Source organism: Lontra canadensis, unplaced genomic scaffold (assembly GCF_010015895.1).
Source record: "Lontra canadensis isolate GAN:19392208 unplaced genomic scaffold, GSC_riverotter_1.0 scaffold4, whole genome shotgun sequence".
Lineage (NCBI taxonomy): Eukaryota > Metazoa > Chordata > Mammalia > Carnivora > Mustelidae > Lontra > Lontra canadensis.
This window is the reverse complement of record NW_022630998.1, coordinates 16835964-16853423: the sequence shown is the minus strand read 5'-3', so window position 1 is coordinate 16853423 and position 17460 is coordinate 16835964.

Below are 17460 nucleotides of genomic sequence, written 5' to 3'. Positions count from 1 at the left end.
TATGGCACATTCTCTTCTCTCTTTTTGAGCTCTGCATTGTGCATTGAAAGTCACCATCAGAATATTCTTTTTAATATACACTTTAAAGTACAACACCACAAGTTCTATAGCTTCAGCTAGCTGCCAAAAAAACTCCTAAGAATTATTAACAGTCGCGTGCCTTATCCTTGAGCACAAGTGATTTCCTGAATGAAAGCTACTTCATTTTAGTTCTGCTCTTCACACTTCCATAGGAAAACAAAACAGAACAGGGCTCCAGATTTTGAATTAGTCATTGACCTCCCATAGTCTGTGGTGATTAAATGAAGCTCCACGAGGTGCTCAGCCAGTGCCATCAATAAGTCATTTGTCCCATCAACACTCTTTTGTCATAATGAAGACCCACATCCAGTGATTATTCCCATTATCCAAGTCTTAGTCACTCCAAGAAGAGCAGATTTGATATTTCTGAAAGAGGAAACACACTGTTCAAATGACTCGTGATGCCTTCCCACGAAGTCTGAACTGCATTAGCCCTTTTCCCGCTACTAAGATCTGAAGAGAATGCTCCTGATGTAGGATGACCGGCTTTGGTCAATAAAAATAAAGGATGCTCAGTTAAATCTGAATTTCGGATAAACAACAAATCATCTTTAGTGTGTCTCGTGCAAAATTTGAGATATACTTAAAAATGATGTTCCACACAAAATTTGAAACACACGTATACAAAAAATTTACTCCTTATTTTTCTGAAATCCACATGTTACTGAGCGTTGTTTGTTTTAGCGGGTCCGTTCACCCGATGACACCACTCCGTGTGGACCAGCAAGGCAGCCGATGAGAGAGTCAATGGCTACAGCTGATACTAGAAGCTAAAAGTCAGGTAGCACACGATGCCTTTAAAGATATTTTCTTCCTGCAAGCAAAGGGAGATTGGGCCTGCAAGGTAAATGAAGTTAGGCTCTGGAGAGAGGCCAAGCCCTGGGGAGAGCGGTGGCCAACAACAAAGGCCTCGGCGGTACTCAGGGGCTCTCCATAAAGGACACGCACCTGCTCCAAATGTGTTGTCACCATAAGGTGGTTTCCCTGCGAGGTTCTTTTCAAAACTAATGATGTGCAACCAATGTAGTCAAGCAAGGCCTGGAAAAGACCTTAAATGGAAAAATTAGCCATCCAGCTTGTTTTCATAATCACCTCCTCTTCTTTTAGGAATCTCTGTTCTACCCAGTCATTCAAAGAAATCAAAGGTCAAGGGGCAGTCATTTCTGACTCGAAGCCAACTTTGTTTTGAAGAAATTTCCCTAGTGTTTTAGCACAAATTTCAAATACATCTTGTGTTGAAAATATATTAAAATAGTAGAAAACAAACTACGTTTATATTACACATGTATGCATACAATTGTGGGTGAGTGTAGAGATGGTGGAAGGAGATAAGCGATGACTAAGGTTAACTGATAGTTGAGAAATAGTTTTTGCAGTTTTCCTAAAAACCAGAATTCTTGAGGTGCCTGGGTGCCTCAGTCAGTTAAGCAATTGACTCTTGATTTCAGCTCAGGTTTTGATTTCAGGGTGGTGGGGCCCCACATTAGGCTCCATGCTGGGTGTAGAGCTGCTTAAGATTGTCTCTTTCCCTCTCCCTCTGCCCCTCACACCCCCCCACAACCATCATGTGGATGTGCACACACATTCTATCTTCCACCCTCTCTAAAAAAAAAAAAAAAAAAAAAAAAAATGGTTATATTTATCTTCATCTTGATGACTCAAAGCTCTACTATGTCCAGTGCCTGTGAAAATGCCTATGTATGGGTTTTATGGCCTCCCAAATAATCTACTTTATGATCTTCTTTGCACATGTAGAAACATTGTTGGACAAAGAAGCATAGAAGATTGAGACTATGGATTCCCCCCTGGTGTGGTTTCTCTCTCCTTCGTGTCCCATACCTTATCTCTCCTTTAAATCTAGTCATGTAGGAACTGGTGTACAGGTATATTTATAAATAATGAAGCAATGAGTACAATTTCATAATAAATATTAAGGTAACCTTAATGAGTGAGTGATTCAAGATTTATGCTGCCCAATATGGCAGCCAATAGCCAAATGCAGCTGTTGAAATTTAATATAAAATTAATTAAAATTAGGGGCGCCTGGGTGGATCAGTGGGTAAAAAGCCTCTGCCTTCTGCTCAGATCATGATCCTAGGGTCCTGGGATAGAGCCCTGCATCAGGCTCTCTGCTCCACGGGGAGCCTGCTTCCTCCTCTCTCTCTCTGCCTGCCTCTACCTACTTGTGATCTCTGTCTGTCAAATAAATAATTTTTTTAAAAAATATCTTTTAAAATTAATTAAAATTAAATAAAATTTAAAATTCCATTCTTCAGCCACACTAGCTACTTTTCAATTACTCAATAGCCACACACAGTTAATAGTTCCTATAATTGTACAGTGTAGATATAGGATTTTTTCCATCATCACAGAAAGTTCTGTTGGACAGTGTGGTTCTATAAGTTACTGTATTTTCATACAGAACCAGGAAGGATATGCTTATTTTTAGGTACCATTCTGTCCAACAGTCATTATAGGGAAATAGAAAAACAAGAAATAAATTTAAAAAGACATAGTTAAGCAAAATAGTTGGAGAAAACTTACTAGATCAGCCAACAATTTCAGGACAGCTTTGGGCAAATAAAGGCAGAAAAACAACAGATATGTAAGATGTTCAAATATGCATTTCCAGTGTTAGTCATGATTGCAATTGCAACTGTAATTAAAAATAGGCCCATTGGGAGCATTCAAGCAAGACTGCCAGGGTAAACCTATTTACCACTTCCCAGCTGTTTGATCACAGGCAAGTTATCTGATCTCTCTGTGCTACTATTTTCTCATCTATCAAGTGGGATAATGATAATACCTACATTTCCAGCAGGACCACCTCATATATGTAATTGGTACCCCCTGAAGTTGTGTAGCATATGTAACTCTATAAGTTGACTCTCTTCAATGGAATTTGAGGGGATCAAAAAAGCAAATTCATTTAAAAGACTTAGACAGTATTTGGTTGACATATACTAAAGCACTCAATAAAAATTAGCTATATTTAAACTATTTCACAAAAGGAAATTTCCCAAAGGAAAAAAATCATATAGTAGAATTCAAAAGCCATTCATAACTAGGGTTCCCAACAGATGTGGTTTGTCCCGGCCTAAGCAGATTCTCAGCATGCAAAAATTTCAGTTTAAAAAACGAGGAATGGGGCGCCTGGGTGGCTCAGTGGGTTAAAGCCGCTGCCTTCAGCTCAGGTCATGATCCCAGGGTCCTGGGATCGAGCCCCGCATTGGGCTCTCTGCACAGCGGGGAGCCTGCTTCCCTTCCTCTCTCTGCCTGACTCTCTGCCTACTTGTGATCTATGTCTGTCAAATAAATAAATCTTTAAAAAAAAAAAAATTAAAAAAAAATTAAAAAAAATAAAAAACGAGGAAAACCAGGATAAGTTAGTTACCCATAAGAAAGAGAAAGAATATATTTCACCCCAAATAAGATCCAAGAGTGGAAAAATTTTACTCACTCTAGCCAGTGATTCCCAGTATTAGTAACAGCATCTGGCTAAACATTATGCATTCTTCAAACTAAATATAAGGGTCAGGGGATGAACAGGATTAATATGGTTCTTCTTGGCTTTAATGCAAAGATTTGCATGAAAGTCAAAATTGTCCAGCTGGAGCAGAAAATAGCACAGTCCCTGTGGCTTGTGGCTTTAAAAATAACAGCACTAAATACCTCAGCCTAGGATCAGATAGCTGAACTAGGACTGCCTTTTTTTTTTTTTTTTTTTTTTTTTTTTTTCCTTTTCTTTTTTGACTGAAGTGAAAAGGTTTGAGGGCATCCCCCTAGCCTCTAGCCCTGGAAACCTCAACTCCAAAGGAAATGGCTGACCAGAAATGTTTAATTGCTACAGAGCAGCTTGTTGTGATGCTCTATATTTTACAGACCACAAAAGAGGAACTGTATTTTGTCCCTAGTATTTATTACGTCCCCATTGTTCAAAAGTAAGCTATATCTTGGAAAGGAGGCTAGAAGTGGTGTTGGTAATGGTCTTAATTAAATCAAGTATTTATGATCTCCTCTAAAGTTATTTATTCACACAGATTTGAGCAAGAAAACAACAGGGCAGCAGCAGTTGAATCAGTAAAGAAAGGCAGAAAGAATCAGCATGGTGATCCTAAAACAAGTTGCCATCTTACTCTACAAGCCTCCCTTCAACTGAGCACTAAATTGGATTTTATTGGGTGAGTCCCAACCACCAATGCTTTTATGAGTCCCACCAACTACGCATTATTGCTCATCCACAGTGCACTGGAATGCTAAGAGATAATAAGGGAGGATAACAGACAGGGCATTCTGAATGGAGATCTTCTTACTGTATAGAAGTTGAATGTGTCCCTTTTCAGTGGGAATTCTTCTTGCCTAATAGCTTTCTTTAGTGGTGTACAGGTGGCTTCCTCATTAGGAGAGTGCTCAGTGTGAGGTCCTGGGCATAAAGAAAGGGAATATTATCCTTTTTTGCTTTATCTGCCTCCAAGTCAACATCTTTGATCTTTGTCCTTATAAATAGGTTTGCAAAATTTTATACCAGCTCGTTCATTTATCAGTTCATGCCTACTGTGTGAATCACTAAGAGGGGGAGGGGTGGCAGGAGTAGTTCACTTAGAACACACTAAGGGGAAAAGGAAAACATGAATACAGAGTAACCCAAAGTCAACCTCCAATTTGGGGTGATCATCAATGATGGAGGGCAGCAGGGATAGAAATAAGTTTCTGAAAGTAAAAATAGATGTCATCTTTATTTCACTTTAAATTCTTTGAAAGAGTTTGAGGAGACATTAGGGAGGAATGGTAGTTTTATCTTTGGGATGATATGTCACCAGGATCAAGGTTAAAGAAGGTTTTCACCTCTGAAGACTAATTGATAAGCATATCAGGTAGATTAGGAGAGTTATTAAAATCAGAAGGCAGATACCCCTCACTATAAAGTCTCCTGTCGGTAGGAGGCAGATTACCGTGCAAGATTAGTTGGCTTTAAAGGCCAGTAGATGATTTCTCACTGCTAACAATTTTAACCATCAAGTTTTTATCTTGTAGTTTATATCATTTTAAATAATAGGTTGAGGTTTGAGTTCTGTTCATCGAGACCACATCATTAACCAAGCTCGCAGTATTAGTTTTCCACAAACATCCTTACAAATCTCGAGGCAGAATACTAATCAGGCCAGGTGCTCATTCTTTCAACTCCATAAAGGAGAGACTTTGAAGTAAATGAAGCTTTGTGCATGGAATAGATGAATAGCTCCATGTGTTGGGAGGGAAATCAGACTGAACAAGAAGTTAACAAGTCAGAGATTTTCTGACTTGATAGTGAGTTAAATGACGGAGGTCTAATCTAGCTATTCTGTTAACTTGTGGTGCAATCTTTCACTTTATTATATCCCCTGGTTTCCTGTCTGCAAATTAGAAGCAGCAATCCTACACGGACGTGTGGAGAATTCCAGGTTATCTCACCAAGTTTTCCAAGTTATCACGGACACTTGGGTCTAAGGCTTGAAAGAATTTGGGCCAAACCTAAAATAAATCTCATCCCAAGATGATAAAGTTGTTTCATAAAAATTAAAATTATTGTCCTCGGCAACTGTACTAGACTTCTCAAAACATGTGATACTCACAGGAATCAGACCCTGACACTACTGAGTGAGAGAAAGACTGTGGAACAATTTTGTAGATTAATAAAGTTTCTTAACAACTATTTTTTTTCTTTGTCTGTTTGTAAAACAATATTTAGAGATACTTGTTGGATTCAAGATAGTAAAGTCAAATCCATCTCAACACGGGCGAAAGACTTTTTCTGTAAAGGAAAGTTTCTGTAAAGGAAATGCAATTAATAGATCCAAGCTTCCTATATATTTCATATAGTTGTTGACATCAATAACTAAGAAAACTGAAGATAAAGCAATCTGCTAGTAGAAAATACCACATTAATGTAAATGTTCATCTTAACATTGCAGGAGTAGCTCTACCACTGGCTTCGAATTCACCAATTCTGGTTTCTAGAAATTCTATTTACCTTTGACCCTCTGTTCTTCAAAAATTGGATAAAAGTAGAAAACTTTTCCCGCAAAAGGAAGTTTTGAGGGGATTTTCAAAATCAAAAATTCCTTTTTTATAACCTCCCACATTTTAAAAGCAAAAAATAAAACAGTAGGTTTTAAAAAGCAAACGAAGAGGTTAATAGCTGAGCTGGTAACAGCTTAGCATTCTGATGTTAGGCAGGTACAGCTGGAAACTGGTTGGATACGGAAATGTTATGCTTAAATGGTTTGGAAATATAAACCATTGGGAATCTGAGTAAAGGGTATAGTGGAACTCTATTTCACTACAACTTCTGGTAAATTTGAAATCATTTCAAGACACTTTTTAAAAATAGAAGTAGTTTTTAAAACAAAAGAAGAGTCAAGTGTTTTCCTAGATCAGTAATCCCAAAGGGTGGTGTCTGGATCAACATCATCACGTGAAAATGTGTTAGGAGGGCACCTGGGTGGCTCAGTCGTTTAAGCGGCTGCCTTTGGCTTGGGTCATGATCCCGGAGTCCTGGGATCGAGCGCCGCATTGGGGGGGGGGGGGGCCCTGCTCAGCAGGGAGCCTGCTTCTCCCTCTCCCTCTGCCTGCTGCTCTGCCTACTTGTACTCTCTATCTCTGTGTCAAAAAAAAAAAAAAAAAAGAAAAGAAAATGTATTAGGAATGCAAACGTCACATTTAAGGAAGAATCTGCTATTCATTGTGAGACAAACTTTGCCAGACTCCGAAGCCAAAGGATAGAGACAAGAAAGGGAAGGATGCATATGCAGATAGTCCTCCTGGTTAATGGGGGTTAATCTCAGGTACAGGGGAGAGATAAGATCCCAAGGAGAATAGCATCTGAGGGAGTGAGTACATGGGCAAACCAAAGTTCTGGGCTCCCTTTGTCTGATGTTGGGTATGATCTGGCCTATGTGAATGCAGAAATCTCACTACTCAGGGAAGCTGGAAAAAAAAAAAAAAAAGAACCTGGCTTTGGACAAATAGGCAGAGAGGAGATAACATGCTAATTCTGGATTAGTCCTAGAGAGTACATGCTCCTTGAAAAATCAGTACATTCACACATACAGCTCCAAAATAGCACTTTTAATATTTTACCAACTATGATGACTTATAACAAACTTTCACTTTATTTTTTTTGTAATTTTATTTTTTATTTCAGTGTTCCAAGATTCATTGTTTATTCACCACACCCAGTGCTCTGTGCAATACAGGTCCTCCTTAATACCCACCACCAGGCTCACTTTAAATGTGATTTTTGTAGGGGTGCCTGGATGGCTCAGTCGGTGAAGCATCCAACTCTTGATTTTGGCTCAGGTCATGATCTCAGGGTCATGAGATTGAGCCTGGAGTTGGACTCCATGCTGGCCATGAAGTCTGCTTGACATTCTCTCTCTCCCTCTCCCTCTGCCCTTCCCCACTTCACTTGCGCTCGCTCGCGCTCTCTCTCTCTTTCACTCTAGGAAGGAAGGAACAAAGGAAGAAAGGAAGGGAGGAAGGGAGAGAGGGAGGAAGACATGTTTAAAAAAATCTGAAGACTATACACATGCTCATTGTGTTCATATAACACACAAGTAGTGAACATAAGAAAAGTACATAGCAGCAATTCTTTCATAAGAGAGATACAAATTTCCATAACATTTTAGTAGAAGGGCAGTTATCATTCAGTTGTGGCAGAGGGCCAGAAAAGGAAAATGTGAGTAGTGTTTGAAGCGGAACTAGAAAGCACAGTCTTTGAAAGACAAACCACATATTTCTCTCTTCACAAATCCTAATGAAGAGAAAAGCTTCTGGTAAAGGGAGTGCCAGGATGGGAACTTTTAGAACAGGACTTGTACAGCAATGGTTTGAAGAATCAGGATAAGAACCAGAACCGAGAGGCAAAATGGAACCTGAGATTTTTAGGAATTCATATAAGAAAAAAACATTTCAGATTTAGAGAGTCTATGGAAAATAATGATTACAACTGAGCAGAAAGACAGAATTTCCCAGCATAGCACAGGGCAAAGAGCTCTGGACCAGGACCAACAGCATGGGGCTCTCTTCTCCGCAAAGCCATTGAGTAACTCTGTAGTCTGGACAACTCATTTGCCCTTTTAAGACCTCAACTCCATTTATAAAATAGGAGGCGAGAGGGGGTCTGGATAATGATCTCTAAAATCTTCCTTTGCTGAAAGCAATATGGCCGCCAGAACACAGAAGCTCAGGAAACATGGATTGATTTGAATGACAGCTGAAAAGCCTGCCTCTCCCAGGTGCCTTTGGCAATGGTCTTCCAGAATTAGAAACAGAAATGAACTTTACCAGTTCAGCCTGGACCTGCAGGCTTTATCTACTCTGGTCAGCACATCCTCATACCTGGACTATCTTCAGAAAGGTTGCTAGAGTCTGCCGTTTTGTGGAGAAGTCACTGTAAGACAAAAATCCTGACACTATCAAAATACAGCCTCCTGAGAGGAGTTATCCCTTCAGTCCACTAAATCAAATAGTTTTATTTTCAGTTATAGAATAAACATTTTCCAACCAACCCACCTGAGTATTAATATTCACACAAATAAATGAGCTGGTTGTAGAGAGAAATCCATGGACTAAATTCTTTTTCAGCCATTATAGCCTAAGGTCCCCAATTTTGCCTGGCAGAATGAAGCTGAGAGAACTCATCCCTCTTCATGACCTCCGAATAAGGAACATCAAACTGGAACACCTGGGCCCAATTAGAACCTTTGTTTTCCTTACAGAGTATGTTTTATTGTCAAAATTATTGCTCCAGCTATCCACTGTGTTTTACCTGGCTCTGGGCAACCAAAGAGACTTAAGTTGGAAATTACCTGTGAAATCTCACTATGGACAGATAAAAGATCCAGGTGTTTCCTTTGACAAGCAGCACTGAAGCCTGCAATATTGATTGGTTGCCTAAATTTACTAAGAAAATCTAGACAGAGCAAATTTACTTGTAATTTATATGCCAGCGAGTGCTGGAAATTGAAAAGAGAAAATTCACACTGGAAAAAAAAAAATGTTCTTTACTTTTATTTACTTTCCTCCATTAGTGATATGACCTTTGAATTTGGAAACCAAATTACTATAGGCAAACTACCTATTGGCTAAAATAATAAGAAGGATAACCTTTGGTGCATCATTACCAAGTTAATATCTTATATCTAGTTATCTTAATGAGTAGTTTTCTTAATAGTATCCATTACTAACTACAAGAAGGAAAATAGGTCTCACATGCAGAATGTTTATAAACACTAATTACTGGAGACACTGTTCCAGTCTTAATGGCTATCTTTCTATTCTAAGAATATAAAAACAGGGGGAATATAATGCTTTAATGAAAGTGCTTCTAATTAAATTCGGCTTGAAACTAACCATTCTCCCTTCCCCCAAAAAATTCTTGAACGTTATACTTTCATAACAACCCCACCAACAAATGATATCTTATAAAATTCCCAAGAAACCATTACTTAATAAGTTTAATTCATGTTTGTTGAATTTATTTTTATTTTGATTATCAATTTGAAAAGTTAGTTTGCGATACAATTTTCAGACTCTTTTGTGGGCTTTGACAGATTTGAGTTGATGCTTTTGTCTACCCTAACTAATCCCCAGGGACCACTTTCTAGTGCCCTTTTGAACAGCATAAAGAACAAAGAGCACAGTTGTTCTGATCTATGACATGATTATTTAGGAAGAAATTTGCTTAAAGAGCTAATCTAATTAAATAGAGGATTACATGTAATGGACTAGAGCTACTGTCTGCTAGATGAAGAAACTGTGCTTCTAGCAGCCAAAGCATCAAATTGAGTGCAGGCTCCATTCTGCATGTTAGTCTAGGCTTCTTTCTTAACACTGGAAACACACGCACAGGGATAAAGAAAATTCTTTCTCATTCTTTGCTTTCCGTGTACAAGATGCAGATTATTTTTATAGGGCAAGGATAATGAACTATTGCCTTTCACAAAATAAACATAAATTCATAACATCTTTTACTTATTTTTTTAAAGATTTTATTTATTTATTTGACAGACAGAGATCACAAGTATGCAGAGAGGCCGACAGAGAGGCAGGCAGAGAGAGAGAAGGGGAAGCGGGCTCCCTGCTGAGCAGAGAGCCTGATGCAGGGCTCGATCCCAGGATCCTGAGATCATGACCTGAACCAAAGGCAGAGGCTTACCCCACTGAGCCACCCAGGTGCCCCCATAACATCTTTTAAAGAACTGTTACTAACTCCATATTTTCAATGTATAACAACGTTGGTAGATTTTGTTCTCCTGAGATAAATACAGTCAGATAAATCTAGTCTGCTTTGGAACAGAAAAATTGAACCATAAATTGTAGGGATGTTAATCATAGATGACTATCTTAAAGCATGACAAAAGACTGGTACATGAAGGTATGAGAGAATGAGTATATTAGGAGTTGAAGGATTGGCAAGATGAATGGAGGGATAGAGTTTTCAGAGATGATTCTAGATGAAGGTAGGGGTTCTGAAGAGTGAAGTACAGAAGAAAACTTGGAGCTTTGAGGGAATACTTTAATCGAATTTTAAAGCTATTTGAAAGAAAATATAAAAAGAATTGAAAAGAGCAGTCAACCTGGGACTATCATAGTAGAACCGGATGCTGCATTCCAAAAACAAAGAAAAAGCAATGTGGGTAGTATTTGTTAGAAACTTTGGCAGATCAGAATTCACTTAATATCTAGAAAAGGACTTGCAAATAAAACTGGATATGGTGCCTTGAAGAAAGAAGATTCTTACTACTGAAGGAAAGAAAGAAATTATAAGAAAGTTCCATAGTGATCTGGAACACAAAATGGTTAAGAAGTTAGAGACCTAGGAAAAACTAGATGTCCCCAGGAAGCTAGTCAGTTTAAAGGGATGTAATGTGAAGACTTGGAGCACATATATTATCTTCGGAGAGAAATTCCTCCTCCTTCAGCACACATGTATTCATGCATACATGCACATTCACACACACAAACACACACACACATTGAAATTTAGCTAATTTTTAACATAGGGAAGAGTGACCAAAGTCATTTTTCAATGCTGCCCTTTAGTGAAATACATTGGTATGCATTATATTAAATATATATGTATATATATATACACACATTATATTAAATATTACATTGTTTGAACCAGTGATTCTTGAAGAAATACATCTCTTCAATAAGGTTTAACACTTGAAACTAAGACACTAAAAATAAATAATTTCTTCATCATTTCCTTTGTCTCTGCATTCCCCATCAAATTTTCCATTCTCCTAAATTGAGTCAGCTTCATGGGAAAATTGAATGAGAACTTTTATAGCAACTATGCCTCTTGTCAATAAATGTCTGCTGTAATTTTGACTTAATTATATACAGATAGAACCGTCATCATTACAATAATTTTCATGCTTCAGAATCAAATAATTCATTTCAGGAATGAATATTTCATGACATAGACACACTTTGGACCATGTTGTGTCTTAGTCTTTCAAAGAGGTAAGAAACAAAGGTGCCTGGGTGGCACAGTCGGTTAAGTGACGGAAGCTTGGTTTTGGCTAAGATCATTATCTCGAGGTCATGGGAATGAGCCCCCCTCAGCACAGAGTCTCCTGAGACTCTCTTTCTGTCTGCCCCTCATTTCTTTCTCTCCCTCCTTCTCTCTCTCTCTCTCTCTCTCAAATAAATACATCCTTTAAAAAAGTAAGAAACAATTTTTGAAAGAGAAAAGGGGGAAAGTATCCATGCTTTGTTTGATAATGATTTTCATTTTGAATTCTCTTTTTGGAAGCTAATATCTTACTTTAACTGAATTGTCTAAGAATCTGTCCCAGTGTCGTTAAGCCCTATATGTTTTAATTGCTCGGTAATCAAGGCATACCATCAAGGATCCTGTATCTGGGTGACTCTAATCCTTCATTTACGAACATTTACTGGCACATATTTTTTGCCAGGCATTGTGACAGGCACAGAAAATACAGTGACAAACCATCCCATATGCGTTCCTAAAGTTCAGTTTCTCTTGGAAAAAACGGACAAGAAAAACAATGATTATAAAGCAATATGATCATTGACGGGATTCAAAGATTTTATTTATTTATTTGAGAGACAGAGATCACAAGTAGGCAAGGAGGCAGGCAGAGAGAGAGGAGGGGAAGAGGCTCCCTGCTGAGCAGAGAGCCCCATGCGGGGGCTCCATCCCAGGAGCAGGCTGATCCCAGGAGTGGGGCTCAATCCCAGGAGTCCCAGGAGCGGGACTCAATCCCAGGAGCCTGGGATCATGATCTGAGCCAAAGGCAGAGGCTTTAACCCACTGAGCCATCCAGGCACCCTATTGATGAGATTCAAGAAAGATGTCCTGGCTGCCTCGGTACTTGAAGTATCAAGCAGCTGGTTGAAAAGGAGAAGTTGGCTCTCCGGGCAGTAGTATCGACATACACAGTGGTCTAAAGGTATGAGACTGCTGGTGCTTTTGAGAAACTAATTTGTGAAGGGAGAGAAGGAGAATGGAGAGTGGAGGACGTGAGATTAGAAAGTAGAAAAATTAGTCTTGTGTGACAAAATAAGGAGTTTGAACTGAAGTGTACTCCCTGAAAGTTGAAGGAAATTTCTGGAACATTACAAAAGGAGTAACTTGAACAGATTTTCATTTTAGACTGTAAGCGGCATGGGAAACGAGTAAGGGGGTAAAATCCTAAGAAGAGTTACGCCACAAGAGGGTATGTGGGCCTTGCCACGGATTGGGCAAGAAAACAAGTTCATTATTGGATGTTTTAATTTACAAATGAATAAACTCAAATAAGCTCATTTTAAACCACAAGGAAAAATACCCAATATTGGCAGTTATACCTAGAAAGGCAAGGCTGAATCTAGATTTACTCAAGATTGAATAAATAGGATCAAAACGTCATCAGAACTCACTTCATCCCCTCTACATCTGCCTATGTGTTGAACTCACCTTCTCAGGCTCCTCTGTGCAGAGGATCATGCCTTCTGAGCTTGGAAAACATAAGTAAAGAAGAGAAATCCCACTCTACATTCAATTCAGAAAACTCTGGAGGCAGATGGTCTGGCTGGATCTTGGGCTTTTTTTCACCAAGCACTGTGGTCAGGAGGACAGACCATTCTAATTGGCAGGGCTTGGGTGCTCATCTCCATGACCATGGGAGCAGAGGACTATGACAGGCAAGCCCAAAACACCTGAAAAGGTAATAGGTAAGGAAACGTTACCTAAGGGAAGGTGGGGGTACTATATGCAGAAAGGGCAAGGAAATTTTATATAGACAGAAACAGCAAACATCCACTATGGTTTAGTAGCTAGGCGGAAACTGACAATGACATGAAATAATTTGGGGAATTGTTGGTTAAAGAAAAGAATAGGACTAGGAGATTTTTAGGAAGCAAATGATAGGACTTGGCAAGTGGCCAGTAGGATTGTGGGTAACTGGTTTTGAACCACATGGTATGGCATTTGAATTTTCTGTCAGGAATAGAAATTATGTAAACAGGAGAAACCCCATCACAAAATGTAGGTGTGCCTGACATTCTGTTTAACAGTTACAGTGATAAAAGAAAGATTTAGAGGGAGGTGAGAAAGAGGGAGAAGTTAGAAATCACCTCTATTTATCCGACAGAGAATGGTACCTTACCTGAGCGGGAAATAAATGATCATTGAGAAAGACAGTCTGTTCTGTTTTGGTCATGTCTGAAACATTTATTAGAAGTCTGACACATCAGCACAAAAGGGGCTAAAAGGAATTGGTGCCAAACTGTCATCCCAAGAGATATCCTGATTCAGTAGTTTCAGAGCATTTGGACCCAAAGATATACCTGGGTCGTTGTATGACTCTAAGCAAGCTGACTGGCAACTGATTCCTCAAATATAAAATGGGTAGAACTGCAACAAACACATCATATATAATGTACATAAGTTATCTTGCATATAAAAAAGAATTCAGTAAATGCAAGTTCCCTTCTGACAGACACCCAAAGGAAATAAAGACTAAATACTAATTCAGAGTACAAAGAGGAGTGTTTACCCAGTCCATACTATGTGCCAGGCTTCCTGAGCATATAATGCTATACAAAAGAGGCAACACTTCTAAACTCAACAAGTTTGCATCCTTATTGGGATTAACAAACAAAGAATATAATTTCAAAATGTAAGAAGTGTTTTGAAGGACGGGCACCTGGGTGGCTCAGTGGGTTAAAGCCTCTGCCTTCGGCTCAGGTCATGATCACAGGGTCCTGGAATCGAGCCCCACATCGGGCTCTCTGCTCAGTGGGGAGCCTGCTTGCTTCTCTCTCTGCCTGTCTTTCTGCCTACTTGTGATCTCTGTCAAATAAATAAATAAAATCTTTAAAAAAAAAAGAAGTGTTTTGAAGGAAATACACAGGGTGCTATGATAAAAAGAAACAGCAGTGAGCCCTACTGATTGACAGGTTGATTACCTTGGAATTTTCCATTGTGGAGAGGACAGAAATTTATCCTTAACAGAAATGATATCTACTCCATACATGGGTGTACCTTCTCAATTCCTGTGCACAGGAATTCCCACTCGCACCACCATCCGGAGACTTAAAGAACGCCTGAATGGTTTGTGTGGAGTCTCACACAATATTGCCTCAAACCAATTTAGAACATTTTAGGACCCCATAAAACTGCAAGAATGAGAAAGTAACCACAGGATCCACCTGCCCCGCCACATACCATGCCACCCTTGAAATAGCAATGTAATAGGCTTGCTCAAGCTTAGGTAAGAGATCATCTTGGGGCAACACCCTTCAGACTTGGGGCATATTCCTCAGAATATAGTATATACACTGAATCAGCAACAGAAATATATTAGTGCATCCCCAACAACTAGAATACATGAGTACTCTAGAGACCAAGGAGTGTAAATATGGTAACCCCTTAAACCGTTACTCAGAGAACCATTTGCACAAGGTGTGCTTCTCACCCCCAACAATGTGGGCTCTACCAAGTAAGAGGTCTGGTTCCCAGAGGGAGAGTGCTCCCACTAGGAATAATTCCACTGTAAGACTTCTACCAACTTGAAGACATAACCACCATCTATTCATTTGGTTGCCTATGCCAGTGGAAAATACGCTAAGAACATAGTTCCTATATATTGTTAATGTTAATAGATACAAATTGTCTCGAAGAGCTAGAGTTTCTGTAATACAATGAGAATGAACTACTTCTGGAACCAAGGGGATTCAGGGTGGTACTTGGTGCTTATGTGTCCAGTGATAAATGTAGGTGGGAAATTACAACTTTTGGCCCAATGAAGGTAAGACAAATAAGGGCTCAGGTGCCTTGTGGATGAAAGTCTGTCTTTTCCCACTAGGTAAACAACCTAGGCCAGTTGAAGAGCTAGTTGTGAATGACAAAAATCTGAAACAATTAGTGGAGGAGAAAAATAATGAATACCAAATGAAGTCAGAAAACTGTTAACAGGAATCAAAGAGTGTTACACACACATACCCACACAAATGACCTCTTGTCATAAGTCTTATTTTTTTTAAGATTTTATTTATTTACTTGAGAGGCAGGAGAGTGAGACAGAGGACCAGCTGGGGGAGGGGCAATGGAAGAGGGAGGGGCAGGCTCCCTGCTCACAGAGAGCTGACCTGTGCCTTGATCCCAGGATTCTGGGATCATGACCTGAAGGCAGATGCTTAACCTACTGAGCCACCTAGGTGTCCCATGTCATAAGTCTTTTATAGAGATCCTAGCTGGTCCTACCACGAAGATTCCTGACTAATTAGATTTAATGGAGAACATAAGCAGATATGAACAAATCAAGGGGTAGACACCTTTTATGCCCCATCTCACATCCACTCAACCACTTTTTTACTCCAGCCATTGCCACAGCAAGAAGTGTTGTATAGGTATAACCTGGAAGCATCTCACCTCAGCCACACAACCTATCTCTTGCTTTCTGCCTCGGGGCTTCTCTAATTCTGTGATATAGAATCTTTGATATAGGGTCACTAATAATTATATGTGTACAATCTGTATGCAAAGAAATTAATGTCTCATAGGATACCTCTTTTCCAGTGAGGGCAGAGAGACTGTCAATGATATCTGCTATTTTCTGCTGCTGGTGGAATAAAGTTCTGAGATGTAATCCATATAGTTCCTCAGAACTTCCCCATAAGGATCAAGCAGAGTTGACCACAGCATTGTTCAGCTAAAGAACACACGATTTTGAATTGCCTTTGGCTTTCTCTCTTTCCCTGTTTTGTTCCCCCCTGTCCTACATTCTTATCTCCCTAAATCACCTCCCCAAATAAACAAGCTCTTCTCTCTAGCTCTGTTTTCTAATGACTCAAGCTCAGACCCTACGTTTCCTCTATTCCCCTTCCTACCCCTTAAAAATTATTTTTGCCAGGGACGCCTGGGTGGCTCAGTTGGTTAAGCAGCTAGCTGCCTTCGGCTCGGGTCCTGATCCCAGCGTCCTGGGATCGAGTCCCGCATCGGGCTCCTTGCTCTGCAGGGAGTCTGCTTCTCCCTCTGCCTCTGCCTGCCATTCTGTCTGCCTGTGCTTGCTCTCTCTCTCCCTCTCTCTCTGACAAATAAATAAAATCTTAAAAAAAAAAAAATTATTTTTGCCAGTTCTGTACATTTACTATCCAGAATATTGCTTACAGATATTTTGAAATGTAGCATAACGCAGTATGCTATTTGTAATGATTATATATGATAAACTTGACCCTTATACCTTCCAGTAACACATTAAACATGACACAAAAAGTTCTTTATTTTGGATGACAAATTTTGTGACATTTAATTTGAGATGTTCTTCGTTCAAGCTGAGCAACTTAAATAGAAGTTTTCCTTTAAAGGATGTTTTTGGATTACAGATTTTCAATTGCTATGAAACATACCGATTGCACACTGGCCTCTGATCATTCAACTAAAAATTGGGACTCTGCAATGAATTCTTGATCATCCATATTAATTCACATGCTACTGAGAGGCTCCCTTTAAAGTCTTTGAAGTATAACAGGTATTATCTCTAGATTATTAGTGTTCAAGAGAACTCACTGTTTGCCAGTCTGTGGGCTTAACCTTACACAAATATTATTTTAATATCTGTTAATCCTTTAAGTTGAATGATTTTTTTTTCTTTTTAGCAGCAAAAATAAATTTACTCTTGTTCCTGGGATAAGGGATAACTGTTTCCCTAGACGAGGATTTGGGGAAAAGCTGATATGGTGGTGCCAGGCTACTTGCATTGTTCACGCAAAAGCTCGAGGCACACACAATATATTGGCTTTGTATAAAGATAGAGGCTTAAGAACTGGAAGGTGTGAAATGTCTTTCCTCTGTGTTGTTTGCTCACATCCTGGCAAGGC